Consider the following 16,822-nt stretch of genomic DNA (forward strand, 5'->3'; position numbering starts at 1 on the left):
TCCAACAGGCCATGTTCTGGCCAGCAACAAATGAAACAGCTCTTATAAGGCTCAAGCCAAGGACCCTGCACACCCTAGACAGACCGATGCACCATTAAGCCATGACAGGTACCAATATATTCAATGTTTCAGAAACATATCAGCCAGTCCTTTCATGCAACAGTACAGAGAATGTATACCAACATCTAAATGTCTGCGTGTGTAACTGTATTGCAACCTTGACAGATACAACATACCCATATATGTATAGATACACATATATATAAATATATATGTTGTTTTACTAACTCTATACACATATATATATCACTATCTATGCACGTATACCTATATATCTGTTAGCAGATAAATATATCTATATAGGTATATATGGCCATATGTCTGTAGATAGCAATTGCAGATTAACAAATACACCTATATCCACATGCACCAATAATGAGGTTGAGAGGCCGCACACACTATATGTCTTGTATGAATAGGCATCCCCCACAGCCAAACACATGCACCCTGCAATACACTACCAAGTACAGTCTGCCTCCCATAGGACATGTAATATGTGGAAGCCATCAATGTCCCCAGGACACAGATACACAGAAACATATATGCAGATACAGATACACACATATATATATATATATGCAGATATATGTACAGTAAGATACATATGTAGGAGGTGCACACAATATGGAACAGCCACTATGCCTACAGTTAACACCTGAACAACTGGACACTGTATAGGCGACACATACTGATGTCAATCATTACTTGCAACATATACCCATAGAAAGGCCATAGGAAAGACAACACACACAGGTTTGCAGAAATGGGAATCCTTTAATTGTGTACTATAACTGTCCTATATGCCATATCATATAGCTGTTCAACAACTGAAAACCATATAAATGAAGTACTGCAACTGTGAAACAATTACACTAATACAGTAATCTGGAAAGGTTCACAACTGTTGCAGTCCAGGGCAAGCCCTTCAGAATGTACAATAATCCAGACAGACTGGGCCACAGGGTACCACACAATTAACAGTATGTGCTGCAGGTGTGTAGTTCAGCAGCCTCTGTCTACACTCAGTACAAACTGTTTTGTGATCAAATGGGTTGTACCCAGAACATAACAAGACATAATGCACAGAACAGTCTGTATGGCAAGAGGCAGTAGGCTTGCAGTACCCCAAGTCATGTAAGTAATGTCAATATAGGTGGAGTATACAGTATTGTACATCAACATACCTTATGGCAGCTCACCCCTGATACCCCCACATTTTGTAACAGCCTAGGTCATTTATGGTGCTTCCCACCTAGACTCAATAATACAAGCCCATATACCACTGTTACATACACTGGCCTCTGCAGTGCATAAGGGCACACGTGTTGTGTAGGTGATGCCCACACATATATGGTCCCAGCCCGACTGTATGTGTGGTGGATACAACAGCAGTGGACTAATGGCAGCAATGGCAGTGTGATATACTCACAGCCCACTACAGAACAACCCCCAACAGCATGACATATGTGCAAAGCTTGGTATGTAGATGGGGGACAGAGGCTGGAACACAGGCATATATGTGGAACACTATTGCCATACACTAAGCAAGGTGCTGGTGTTACATGATAGTCTGCAACATACCCTTAGTCAGGGAACTGAGGTTAGATATAGACATGGATGTAGCCATGTACTGATAGCACTCAACACACACACTGCCAGTGTAATATCTGACACAGGACCTGTGTGGTGGACGGACAACACATGATAGGCATACCTCTGTCCAGCAAGAGGTTAGGCCCACAGTAGTGAGCTATGCAGACAGACTGCATTCCAAGGTACACTAGTATGTACACACACACACCCTGTAACACCAGTACTATGCAAAGCATTACACAACTCTACACACAGTCTGTCTGTAGTTCCTGATCCTCCTACAAATATGTGTCCACTCTGAGTGTGGAGGTCCCCCTGTAAGAGGTATTGCTACCTGATGCCTGTATCACTGATGCCCACACACAGGACAGATGTCAATCACACCGGAAATGTAAAGGGACCACGGCCACAAGCTCTAGGGAGTCATAGTGGGTGATTGCCATGACAGTGGTAATTCAATGTAGTACACATGTGTAATTTTATATATATATATATATATATATATATATATATATATATATATATATATATATGGCTATATGGATAAGTATATGTACATATATTTCCACCATATGTCCTGGACATGGAGTGTAGCCGTACACCAGCCCCTACAGTCCCACAGTAGTAGTGCAAGGGGATGACAGCTATGTATAGCAGGTATATTACTAGACTGTTGCTACTGTCATTGGGATTGTCTTCACAGACATGGTGTGTGTGGATGCTGACATCTGCTTATAACATGTGTGCCATTGGCTACTGACAGACATCCTAAGGAAATCATTGTAAGGTACTGCTGCTAGCATATAATGCCCCTGTGGAGTGCAGCAGAGATATTGGCCACTATATGTGGAGCTTCGGACACACCCTATACAGTCCAGAGGTATACACATGATCTCTTAGTGCACCACATGTGTACCAGGCCTGACAATATGAATTTAGACAGCCATGTAGATGGGTATAACACATAACGACTGGTATACATTTGGCACCATAAGTGTTGGATTCACACACTCCTGTCTGGCCTGACACATAATGACTGCTGGTACAGGGGTGCCATGGACACATACCACTCACTAGATATTGACATACATCTGTACAACATCCCACTGCTCTGTCTGACATACATAATGTTTAAGGGATGCACAGCAGCAGCACATCTGGCAAGTATCTGCACATAACATCCCACTGGTTAAGTACACTAAGCTGCTAGGCATGTAACCATGCACTGTGCAGGCTACAGGCAGACTGGCTCAACACTGGCCTACATCTCATATGGGGTAATGCACATGTACCTGCATATATAGCAGGCTTGACAGCCATGTCATAGCACAGGGTAAGATACACCTGTGTGACAGTGCATAACCACAACCAATGTGAACACAGCCTCAGCCACATATGGTAAGCTAGCATAATATTACAGTATGTGGACTATCTGTAATACACCATCCTCATATGTGCCACTCACAGAATGACCCTACATATACTGGGCTGCTACACATTTTGTCATGATGGCTGTCTGTGGTATGGGACATGTGTGTGTATGGCCCTACAAACATGTATGGCAAAACGGTACCATACAGTGGGACAGCATGTAACATCTGAGAGAAGGGGAGCTAGAACAATGACATCTACCACAGTCTGTACACAGGCTGAAGTACGTATTAACAATATGCCGACATTCACCATCACTACACAGACTTCAGTACTGTACAATCATCCACAGAATGTCCAGCTTATGTCATGAAATATAACCACTGCTGTACATGATATGTGTAGCAATCTGATATATCGCTGGCTTGTTTTCAGATATGATTGCAGTATTTATGGTGTACAGCACATATGCACCACTTCATACATGCCATATGTACAAAGGTTGACAGAGGTGTGGCTGACAGCACATACACAGGGCCAGTATAGACATGTTGCTGTGATAACCCCATATTTCCATTTCCATTGTAACAGGGTTTGTTGCAACATATGTCCTATGAAGGACATGAAGTCAATAACTGTCATGGCCTTCACCATCTACAGACTGCATTTCTAACACTACCTTCTGCATTCCATGGATTGATGCATTGTGGCTAACACATGAAACCATAGGCACAACACAGCCTAGTCTGCAGATGACCCTGCAGATGGGATCCCTCATATACATGGAACTGACATGGGAGCTATTGCAACATGTACAACAGGCATATCCAGACAAACACTGTTAAACCAGCATTACTCCAAATGCAGTATAGAAGCACTTACAGTCTGCAGTCAGGTCAGGTACATCCCCCTCCTGTTGGTTGCCCTCTTTTATGTTGTTAGAGATAAATCCCCAATCCATCTGGGATGCTGTTTGCCAAACATCAAATCTGGTTCCTGCTCACAGTGACTACAAAGGCCCAACACCACCATGATGTTCCTAGGTATTGGAGTGTGTTTCCATGCAATTGGCTATGGGATTGTTACCACAGCTGTTCCACATGCAATCAGCTAGGGGAGGGCTGCAATTCATGCAGAGGCCATCAGCTGATCATAAGCATCACGTAACATACTTATGCTGCTGCCTAAGAAAGGCAGGTGTGGGTCTCCACATCCACCAGAGAGAGAGTGGGGAAGGCAGACAGAGGCAGATACATGTCAGGGAGGAGTGGGAGGGTAAAACTGAAGCATGTTTGTGTAACACACCTACCAGCACAGGGTATCAAACCCCCGACAACTATGTAGTGCTATCACAGTTCAATGCAGTTATTGGATGCACCACATGGGTTACTTGATGTGGAGCACTCAGAACATATATGTCAGGGTGAGTGACATCTGCAACAGGGATACGGTAGATATACAGTAGGTGCTGTATACATGCCTGGATGCATGAACAGGTGCCAGCGTCAACACAGGCACACTCACACAGGGATGCACACACATTGACACACTTGGCAGGGCCAGGCATGCAACTCATCAGTAGTGGGATTGCCACAACACATCAATGTGCAGTTATCACATGCACCACAAGGGTCATACAGAGGCTGTATGGGCAAAGAGTATGAGGAGATGTCAGACATCAGACATGCTTCAGTATGCCCTGGTGGGTTGTAGTGAGTGTGGATGTGGACATACGCACCATACAACACACACACATGTACACACAGGGTGCCAGTTCTGACATACATGGGTGCATGTCTACACGGGTGTGTGGTGGTCAACTGTGCCAGCAGGCTATACAAAGGTAGGAAATGGGTATACCATGGCATCAGGCCAAATGACAATGGTCTGCACTGTGGCTCAGGGCTGTAGTTGCTGTATTTGCCCACACATCTGGGTACTGCATCCCCCATCCAGTCAGCTGGGTGACTATTGTGTGTGGCCAGTGCTGTACACCACATGCCATGTATGTATTCCTTAGTCCATGACATGAATGGTGTCTGGGATGTGCACAACTCCCACATGCACGTACAGTGACATGTGGAACTGTATCTGGGATGTCTGGCCCATGTTGTAAACACAGATTATCATCAGATGCACCAGTCTTGCCCACCTGTGGCAGGAACTGGTAATGGGCAGTAGGTTTACCCTTCACCTACATTGATAGCATGCCAACAGCATTCCCTGATGTCAGTGTCATCTGTCCATACAGGGCATGTTGTCAGGCATGGTATGTCCATTGTGAGTCACATGTGGACGCACCACAGGTGGTGCAGGTGTCCATTGGGGAACATGGTGGAGGTGCACTGTCTGCATGTACGTGCATATTTGACAGATGGCCAGGGTGACATGCCCTCTGTAGCCCACTGCTGTCACTGCGTAGTTACTATTAGTGGCCAATATGCAGTGTACTAACCACATATTGGCTATTGCCTAGGCATGTGTGTGTGTATGACAAATGGGTTGAGTGTGTGCTCTGGGTAATAGTGGGGTTACTAATTTGGATTGGCTAGCCTTGATGTCACATGTATGGGTATGGCTTTGCACCCCATCCTCAAAGCTAATTTACATCTGTTATCTCTGTATGGTTGACATTGTGATATATAGTAGGGCCACCATAAAAGTAATGAGCAAAACCCCCACCACATTGGCCACAGGTGTCACACACTCACTTCTACACAGGATACGAGTTACACATACACACCTGTCATGTCTGGACGTTGAACCCCTACCTAATTAGTTTATTATTCTACAGCACTACGCAGTTATAGTACATGTCAAGGATGTTACTGGAGTACTTCTTCCCCAAAGGTGTATTTCACAGTGACTGACATCAGCAGGATTACCAAAGTAGGGCATTTTACCTGTGCTGCGAGTGACTAGCCTAAAACACATTGCTTCCTACACAAACAGTGAGACCACACAAAACATCCACAACTGTCATGTGGGGGTATAGAACCCCTGACCAAGGCCTATATCACATTACAGCATGGAGCAGTTTCAGGTTGCAACCACAGGGATTACAGGGAACTTTCCCCCCAAATTAATATTTCACAATGAATGACATCAGCAGGATTGGCAAAGTAGCGCATTTGAATTGTACTGCACGTGAGTAGCTTATGATGCGTTGCTCCATACACAGACATTGAAACACACGCAAAACATCCAGAACTGCCATGGGTGGTGATGGAACCCTACCACAGTTCTAAATCACAATATAGCAGTACACAGTTACAGGACGCGCTATAGACATTACTGGGCTAAGACTTTCCCAGAGGTGTATTTCTAGGTGAGTGACAACAGCAGCCTTGCCAACGTTGGATATATGAATTCTAAGGAGTGCGTGAGACCTAAAAAGCATTGTTCATCACTCAGTCATGAACAGACAGAGACACAAAGACACACACAATTGACAAGTCTGGGGTTAAAACACCTACCTAATTACTTTATCACACTACAGCAGTGCACAGTTACAGGGCACGCTATGGAAATTACTGGGCTATAATTTCCCCAGAGGTGTATTTCAAGGTGAGTAACATCAGCAGCCTTACTAAAATGTAAAAGGCAAGGATGCAGTAGAAAATATATGTTTCTTTAATCACTAACCAATAATGTAAGCGCTTTCGGTGGCACTTCAAATGTGTAACCTTCATCAGACATCAATTAGTTAATTAGGAAACATTTAAAAAAAACACTCAAGTGACATCATCATTACATCAGCTCCAGGCTCAAAATTTAAAGCAACAATACCCCCTTCTTGTCATAAAAGAATACAAATACACATTCCTAGTAACTTTCATTATATAATGCATATATAATAATACATTTTATACAAAAAAATCAATTTATTCCAAATTCATATCAAATATTTGTATACTTTAGTATTCCATAAAATTAAAAATGAAAAGTGAAAATAAAATAAAAACAAAAATATCTAAATATATATGTACACAAAATGCATAATAATAATAATCAGCAGCCTTGCCAAAGTCGAGTATATGCATTGTACAGAGTGTGAGTGGCCTAAAAGCATTGCTCTCTACTCAGTCAGACACACACACATTCACCATGTCTGGGATTAGAACACCTATCTAACTACTTTATCACACTACAGCAGTGCGCAGTTACAGGATGCACTACAGAGATTACTGAGCTATGATTTCCCCAGAAGTGTATTTCTAGGTGAGTGACATCAGCAGCCTTGCCAAAGTTGAGTATATGTATTGTGCGGGGTGTGAGTGGCCTAAAAAGCATTGCTCTTTACACAGTCAGATGCAGACACACACACTCTTGCTGAGTTTGGGGTTAGAACACCTACCTAATTACTTTATTACATAACAGCAATGTGCAGTTACATGATGCACTACGGAGATTACTGGGCTATGATTTCCCCAGAGGTGTATTTCTAGGTGAGTGACATCAGCAGCCTTGCCAATGTTGTGTATATGAACTGTACTGAGTGTGAGTGGCCTAAAAAGCATTTCTCTCTACACAGGCAGAGACCGAGACATGCACACATACACACACTCACACAGTTGCTAAGTCTGGGGTGAGGACTACTACCTAACTAGTTTATCAGTACAGCAGTACACAGTTATGTGACGCACCATGGGGATTACTGAGCTACAGCTCTCCCAAAGGTGTATTTCACATTGGATGACCTCAGCAGGCTTGTTATGATACTGCTATGGGGAGGCCAGTGTGTGCATGGGCCGTAACCCATTCATGTAGGGGTTGACATGCCGCATGCAGGCACACATGGGGTCATATACCACAGGTATGTGTATACAGCTGCTAGGTGACAACTTCCTTGTACAGTCATGTTGCACAGCTGGCACGTGCAACACACCGTCATGCTGACAGATACTGGTGGCTAGTATCTGCAGTGAGTGACACCTGCATCTCATGTGTTTGGGGCCCTTTGGCTGTGTGCTGGGTGGGACAGGCCCAGATGGCTCCTTGTCATGGTCACCCTCTTCAACACATCCGTATACCTTTGGCTTATTATAGTGTGATGTCCTTACATATATGTCTGTATTCCTATCCACTGTGTGTGCAAGGCAGGAGTGGTGCATACTGACATGTGTCTGCACTAAGAACTGCAACTGCCAGATATGTCTGGTCCACTGTTGTTTACTGACATGGCCTTCATGTGTTTAAGAGTGTGAGCATGCTCAGTATGGCCATCTATATTGCATGTCTGGATCAAGTCCAGGTAGTTTGTACTGCGATGCTGACCTTTGTGTTGTACACCGACAGGTAGCATGCTGTGTCTGCAGGGTATACATTGGTCATTTGGCATTGACTGTTACTACATTTCTGCATAGCGGGGGTGGGACACCTGACTGTTTCTACATTTCTACACAGGGGTGGGGGGGACACACCTGACTGTTACTATAAGTGTAGATAGGATGGTGGGCCACACCTTACATTTTTACACAGTTGCTAGGACTGTACTGGTATGTCAGGTACACCATTTCAGTCTGTAGACTTACCTATCTTGCTGGCTAGAGGCATACCAGTGTACTACAGATTGTAGCTTTCACTACCTACATATTAGTTTCTGACTTCCTAGCCTTCACAACTTACATCCAACTGGCTGGCCTGCTGTAGTCTGTCTAAGTAGAGCTGTGGTAGGGGTTACCCATGGGGCTCATTCAGAGGCCATAGTACAGCATTTGTTTGTGTTTGTCTACACTTATCCTGCTGGCTGTCACTGTTGTTGGTTATGTGCCCCCCCAACTGGCATGTGTGAGTCACTTACCTTGTGGGTGTCACAGTATTGAGGGTGGTGCTGCAGGGCTGCCTATGTCAGATGCACATAGTACACTCCCTATACATGGTAGAGCACAGGTAGTGTCATGTTTGGCATCCCTTTTACTGTATGTGCGAGTTGAAGAGAGGTGTCATTCCCTGGGTCCCTACTGTGTCAGTGCATGTGTAATGTCTTGCCTCTTTGCTAAGGCCAGGGCATACTGGGCATGCCTCCTTCTGCCTACTGGGGCAGGCTCAGGTTGTTCCTCCTCCGAGTTACTCTGTGCCTGTGCAAGCCTTGGCACTGGTGGGGGGCTGTGTGGCCCTGCCCCATGTTGTTCCTGCTGCAGCTGTTTTCGCAGGATCATATTGTGTAGCATGGCACATACAAGGACAATTTGGGTACATGTAGTTGGTGAGTACTACAAGGCTCCACTGGATGTGTCCAGGCACTGGAACTGTGACTTGAGCATCCCAAACACACACTCTATTATGATTTGTGTTTGTGCGTGTGCCTCATTATGGAGTTCTTGTTTGGGTGTGTGTGCATTTCTGATGGGTGTCATCAGCCATGGCTCCAGTGCGTATCCAGCATCCCCCACTTGGCAACCGTGTGGGATGTCCTCATTGGCAAATGTCTGGTACAGCTACGTCAGATGCCAGATGTGGGAATCATGGTAGCTTCCAGGGCAGCCAGCACACACATTCATTATTATGCCCTGGGCATCGCACAAGACCTGGCAGTTGATGGAGGGGAAGCCCTTGCAGTTGATGTAGACCCTACCCTACTCACCTGGTGGTGCTTTAATGCATATGTGCATGCAGTCTATTGCACCCACTATCTCAGTGTATTCTGCTATTTGGTGGAAGAGATGCAGATTGCTGGCCAATGCCTCACGGGTGATGGAGAAATATACATGCTCACCAACATGTGCTGACATGGCATCCAGGAAGTGGTGGAGTACCCTGGATGCTGATGCGTGTGAGAACCCCATCATATCCCCAGTTGGCCTTTGGAAGGTACCTGTAGCTAGTATTCTTAGGCCTACACATACCTTGGTATCCACTGGGATGGGTTCCCCTCTGTTGGTTCTGTGTGTCAGGCGTGGCCGGCACAGCTCAACAATATGCTGTAGGAGTTCACTGTCCACCCAATAGTGCTCCACTATCTCCAGCTCATGTAGCCCTTGGTAGGTTACCCTGGGTCTGTACACTCTTCTCCGTCTCCTCACTGTGGGTTGCTCAGCAGCATTCACATCCTCACCACCCTCAGCCTCTTGCACATGATGGTTTATGACAGCAAAAGCAGCCCCTAACATTTTTTGTCTGTATACATCGGTGGTGCAGCTTTATTTGGGAAAAACAAGGGGGAAAGGTGTTTGCATAGTTTATAGTGGTGTGCTGTGCTGGGCTGGGCTGGTCTGCTGCCTGTGTAATTGGCTGATTCTGATACATTTCACCTGTCAGCTAAGCTAGTTCTCCTTGATTGCCTTCCTACTGCTGTTTTCCCTTCCCATTGCCTCCATGTTTAGGCCCGTGTGCGCGCCACACAAATGGAGTGCTCAAATGTGCACAGAGCTACTTTTTCTGGGTTTAACTTCCTTTTTCTTCTTGTAAAACACAGTGTGCGGTGCACATACCCACTTACACTTTGTAGAGAGTGCTAGGCAGGTTTAGACACACCCCTAGCTTAGCTGTGCTAAGCTAGGAGCAATCCCGAGCCACAGGTCTCCAATCCACTTTCACTATGCCTGACACACACATGCCTGACACACACCCCCATGATGTCACCTATATCCTAGTCTTGCACCCAGCTATTTATGCTCTTACACTCTTGGGACCTGCCTCGCACCCTGGGAAAATCTGGGATTCACTAACCTTTCCCTCATTTGCATAGGATTGTCTGCTAATGCATAGTTACATGTCCCACACTGAGCCTCCCCCCTTAGCAACCATTACTCACTGGCCAGGTTGTCTTCTGCCTGCCATTGACTTGCATGGCAGAATACTGATTTTAGTTAGAATGCTTATTTTAAGTTTATTTTATTATTTCCCCCCAATCCCATTTACACGTTGCTTAAACAGGCGAGATCAGCGAAAAAAATTAAAAGTTGTTTATTTATTTTTAAACAGTTTGCAATGCCAATAGTCTTCTACTTGGACATTGGCATGCTTCCTCAATGATATGCAGCCTTTATTTGGAGCTTTCATAGCTTTGTTTTGTAGATTGCAGAAATGTACTCGGTTACTAACCGAGTACATTTCTGCATACTGCCCTCGTTCTGCACGGACAGCTGCCAGCTTCCTGGATCTCATATTACCATCATTTGCATGGTTTTCACCTGCAAATGAGGGTGATTTGCATACAGGAGCTTGCTCCATGTAGGATTAGCCTTAGAGCTCAAGTGCACATCTCAAGAGCTTGTTCCTGGATCGCACGTTGGCCATATTGCCAAAAATAGCTCTTAAACTAATCCTGCACGCTATTAAGAGCTTCATAAATCCGGGGCAAAGTCTTAAAAGTGTTATCAAAAGCTAAAAATACTGCATTGACAGGTCCTGACAATTTCTATGGATGTATCTTAAATAGCACGAAGCATGATTTAGCCCCCCCCCTCACCCAACAGCAACAATAAATAAATAAGCAAGATACGGTAAGGTAAGATAATTTTTTTCTAGTGTTTTACCTAAAGTGGGAAGTATTGGGATAGGACGGTATAGCAAACAGTAGTTGGCTTGGGTAGTTTTGCAAAAGGAGTGTCTATTGCTGTTTTGTATATCTCAGGCATAATTTTATTAGTTAAGCAGAGGCGGGAATTAAAGTCCCTACAAAGGTGAGTGAACCAAGGGGCTAGGTTATTTGAGACTGGGGGGTATCTATTTCAGTTTGGTCCAATGATGTTTCAATCTCTTTGGTTCTAATGTTTTTGGAGTGGAGTAGCTGAATTTAAAGGGGGAAGAGGGTGGCTCTTGGGGTGGTAGGTTTGTGCTGATGTGTGGCAGGTTGCTGAACTCGTTGAGGAAGTCAGTGCATGAGAGTTTTTATGTGGTGGTGTTAGAGGGGTTCAGGGCAGTGGAGTTATCTTGCATTTTTCAACCAGTCAACAGGTTGATTTCTCTACAGAATCTTTTAGGTTTGGATAAAATTGAGATGTGTTTGTTTTGGTACTTCAAGTTTTTGTGTCTGTGGATAGATTGCTTGGCTAGCTTGAGTAGTGAGGTATATTTGGCTCGGGGATCTGTGGAGGAGTTGCATTTCCTATATTGCCATGCTTATTCACATAATTTGAGGAGGTGGTTGAATTTGTTAGATACCCAGTCATGTTTATGAGATCAAAGTAGCTTTTGTACTTAGGGAAATAATTTGTTTCACAAGTGCAGTAGGGTATTGGTAAGGTTGTTAGTTGCTTCATTGGCAAGTAAGTAAGACCTATCAAGGGTGGCAAGGTGGTTTTTAAAAAGTCTCAGTGTGATAAGTTTAGGTTTATATTTTAATGTTTTACTGAGACAGATATGTGACAGTGATCACAAAGAAGAAAAGGAAAAATGCTACACACCTCATGACTCAACAAGGCAAAGATTATAACACACTCCTCTACTCAGTCATAGTAGAATAAACTAAATAAACTGGGAATAAACTCCTATGTCACCCTCTGGATTGCCTACTGGCTCAGAGATGGGATGCATGAAATCAAAATAGAAGTTACCTCCATAAAGAGACCAGTCACTAGTAGAGTCTATTGGGGTTCTGTGTTGAGACCTCTCCTGTTTGGCATCTTCTTCTCTGTAGTAACACTACTCTTTAACAGACTCCCCATCCATGTAAAACAAAGCTCATCCCTGTCCACATTCAAGCACATCTTGGATCTATGGATGGGAAAGAGAACATTTTCCCCAGGACTGCCCCCTGTATTACTAATAGACAGAGTGAGCTCCTAAATGCTTTATACCATGCAGTAGTCCCATCAAATAATCTATGGTATGATTATAGTTATTCTAATTAGGTGTAATATATTATTATTGACCATGGAATGGGTAAAAGCAATCTAACACCTAATAGGATAGGTTAATTCAAGCACCAAAAGGGAAACTGGCTAAACTTAAAATGAATCCACAAAACGAAGCCAGCAAGTGAGGAAGGTGTAAGCAATAACTTATTCAACCCAAAGGAAAAATCCAATGGGTTACAAAAATTGAAACAAGATAAATCCAAACCGGTTTCGGCTCAACAGAGCCTTCTTCAGTGGACACAAGTAAAAACCAAAAGCAGTAAAAACCAAAAGCAACTCAATATATATGTGTATGTATACACCTGATAATTAACAACATAGCCAATCACAATAGTGACACAATAAATGATGATAATTAGTCATTAAATTAGAATTGGTCATTAAGACCAGGTGGAAACAAGGCTCCCAGTTTTACTATCCATTTCTTTTCTTTGAAATTAAGCAACTCATGCCAACTGTCTTTATCTTTGCAAATCCCATTAATATGGTCAATAGTCACAAATTTGAAAGAAGCAGTTGTATGTTTCAAAGTGTGTTTAAATAAGGCGTTGTTGGGACGTTTATTTTTGATACCACTAAGATGTTCACAAATTCTCAAGCAAAAAGCTCGAGAAGTCTGCCCCACATAAAATGCGGAACAAGTACAGGTCACCAGATAGATGACCCACTTGGTACTACAATTGGCCCACATCTTTATTTCAAAAATCTCAGAAGTATTTTTACTGGTGAATTCACGGGTATTAGAAACCCGCATACAGTATGCACAGTGGCCACATGAGAAACACCCTAGTACAGGACCCCCTGTCAATGAGATTTGATTGGAAACTGTAGGACTTTGAACAGACTTTTTGTAAGAGGTTTCACGAGCATCTGTTTCTCTCTGACTGTAAACTTAAAATGGCCCACAAGGGCAGATAGCCTAGTACTTACCTATGAAGCCATAAACCTATGACAAAACTCTCACATAAAAATACAAATAACCTGCTAACTAGATTGACAGCTGTCCCCTTTTAGCACTGAAATTATCTCAGAGTCCCTATCAGGTCCCCAGTATCATTCATATAAGGTCATCGGCTGGGTAAAACATAACTAGCCTCCACCAGAAGCTATTCCAAATAAAATATACCCTTTTGTATTTTGACTGGTTAAACCAACATAAAACAAATTAAGCAAAATTATACACATTAATACATATTAACATAATCTGTAACTATATACAAAGTGGTAAACCTTGCCATACTACATGTTTCCAGTTAGCAGGATACACTCCCACTCTTAAACCTCCATGATTTAAGCAGCACACAGACACTCTAATGCTGGAACTGTTGTCTAACACTAATGGTTGGATAAGACATGGACTCCACCCTCAGCTGCACCCACTGTCTTTGTCAAAAATTAACTGAATGCCATACAGATAACGTCAGATTAATACCCATACTGTGTCATACACTGTCCAGACTGATTCAAAAGAAAAAAAAAGTGTCCTTAAAAGAACTGTACATGATTAGACAACCCATATAATTACCAAGTTATTAGCTGGGCTTGAAGTACAATAGATAACATGAGCAGGTGCTTTATGACATAGGTGTAAAACAAAAACTACAGCAGTTATCAAACAATAACCCCTTAAAGTTTCAAAATCAGTAAGAACATTGTGAAATTCTACTATACTATTCATGGATTTGCACAACATCTTTTTTCCAGTTGCAGTTGTCCAGAGTACTTAGTAGAGCACAACAAAAAGACTAAATACTTTCCCCAGTGTCCGTGTTCATGTGGCAACCACTTTTTCAGAGACTCCTCCAGCACAACAACTTACCAAATTCCCAAGATTTTTTGTTGTTGTTGTTGTTGCGTCTTTCGGCTTTTCCCGGTTAGGGGTCGCCACAGCGGAACTCTGGTCCACTAATGATTGGCAGATAGATTTTTACGTGCTGAGTTGCCAGCCCTGATGCACAACCTTCAACGAAGGTATGCCCATTCACGCATGTCTCCATGCAGAAGATGCTCTAGCTGTGAATCCATCCAATAAATCTTCACTTTAAGATAACCCTGAGCCATCTATGGGTCCAGAACCTAATTAATGTACCCTTCAATATTGCAGATAATGGTGTATTCTAGACCAAAGCAAAGCTGGAGTGTTCAGCAGGAGTGTGAGAACAAAATATCCCTCCACTCCAGTGTTCAATACAAGACTAAGCTTTGCAATACCATCAGAAGCTCATAAATCTGTGATATAAATCTTTTAATGATATTTGATTCTAACATTTGAATGGGCACAATTACTAAACTCAGTCATTCAAACTTCAGAATTTTAAAGCTGATGACAGCTCATGTGAAAATGTCACAAAGTTGATGAGGTTTGCTTCTGCAATAGTTTGGCTGCAGTTCGTGCAGATTTCTCCATTAACAGTCTTTGTTTCCTAAAAACTGGGAATGAACCTGGACCTACTACATTTTCATTGCCTACTCTGAAATAGGACAATTCAGCCATTCATCCAATGTGGCCTTCATTACTTGGAATTTCCAGCTTGCATTGGAGTTAGACCATGAACAAAATATGCAGTTTCATACTTCAGGTGGCACAGATAATGCCCCAATTACAGCCCAGGTGACCTGAGCTCAAGCAGCAGCTCAAGTGTTTGGCCTTTCTGGAAGAGGGGTTGGTATGCCCTTTCTAGGAGACATGGTTGTGGTTCAGGGCCAGAGATTGCCACAATACCTTGAGCAGATATTTGCCCACTTAACTGATTCAGCAGTAGTTCTCATTGTGTGTGAACAGGAGTGAGTTTCTACATTGGACAGAACAGTGTTGTTTTAGTGGTGACATGGGCTTTCTCTCCCAAACAAGGGGGTGGCAAATACCCTAATAACTATGTCCTCATTGCTGAGATGCTGGTGAGGATGTAAGCCATTGCTGAGCTGCCTGTGTGATGACCTAATCAGCTTACTTTCACCATCTCAGAGAAACTCCCAGATAAGGGGAAAAATAGGTATAGCTGAAGGGGGATGAGGGTGTCTTGACACTAAGCAAGTTCAGTGGGAAAAAGCACATAGTAAAGATTATGCTGCTTTATGAGTATCTGTAAATATTTTGCTCTTAAAGGGAACACCAGCTTTAGAAATGCAGGATATAACAGATGAAAATGGGTTCTAATTGTCAAGGAAAGGGAAAGAAGTTATGACCAACATGTTATTCTAAGATACATTGCAACACCGTGATACACATGAATGCATAAGATGTACCAACAATCTTTCTACACTAATTTTAGTAAATGCAGTATATTGTGTGAGACTGCTCAGTACCCAACCCTGTTGACTACATATATGTACCTCAGATGTCTGTGATTTAAAAATAAACTGGCTACAGCAAAACTTTCCAACTTGATTTAAACAAATATACCAGTTTTGCAATACCAGATTAGTCACTGATTAACTTAATCATGATGACAGGGTCATACATTTCTACCCATAGTGATCCCCATAGCCAACAAATTATAACCACTTCACTGACAATGCCAAACTCAGATATCTGATTGTGGAATAATAATAGCCATAGTAACATACTTCAAATTTGTTTCACACAAATGCACACTAATCCTGCAAAGCCAGATTAATGATTGTTTAACTTGAGCAAATTAAATTGGCATCAGTAATTTTTATCAACAGGCAGCCCAACCCATAGTAAGCTGTTGTAGCCACTTCCTTGAGTGTATTCACTTCAAATGTCAGCTTTGATTATAAATATGGCTACAATAATATATTTCAACTTTGTTTCACACAAATACATATTTGTTCTGCAAAGCCAGAATAATGAATGCTTAATTTTTTAGTATGATCTGCCATTTCAAACAAAAAAACAGTCCCCAGTATTCAGCAACTGTAGCTGTTTTATTGACTGTGTGCATATCAGTTGTCTCTTTGCAATATATTATGGGCAAAATATTTACTGTCATTTGCTGTCATTCTGCTTCATAAATCTTCTGTAGCTAGTT

The sequence above is a fragment of the Protopterus annectens genome, chromosome 3.part0, assembly GCF_019279795.1.
Source record: "Protopterus annectens isolate FY-2018-M chromosome 3.part0, PAN1.0, whole genome shotgun sequence".
Lineage (NCBI taxonomy): Eukaryota > Metazoa > Chordata > Ceratodontiformes > Protopteridae > Protopterus > Protopterus annectens.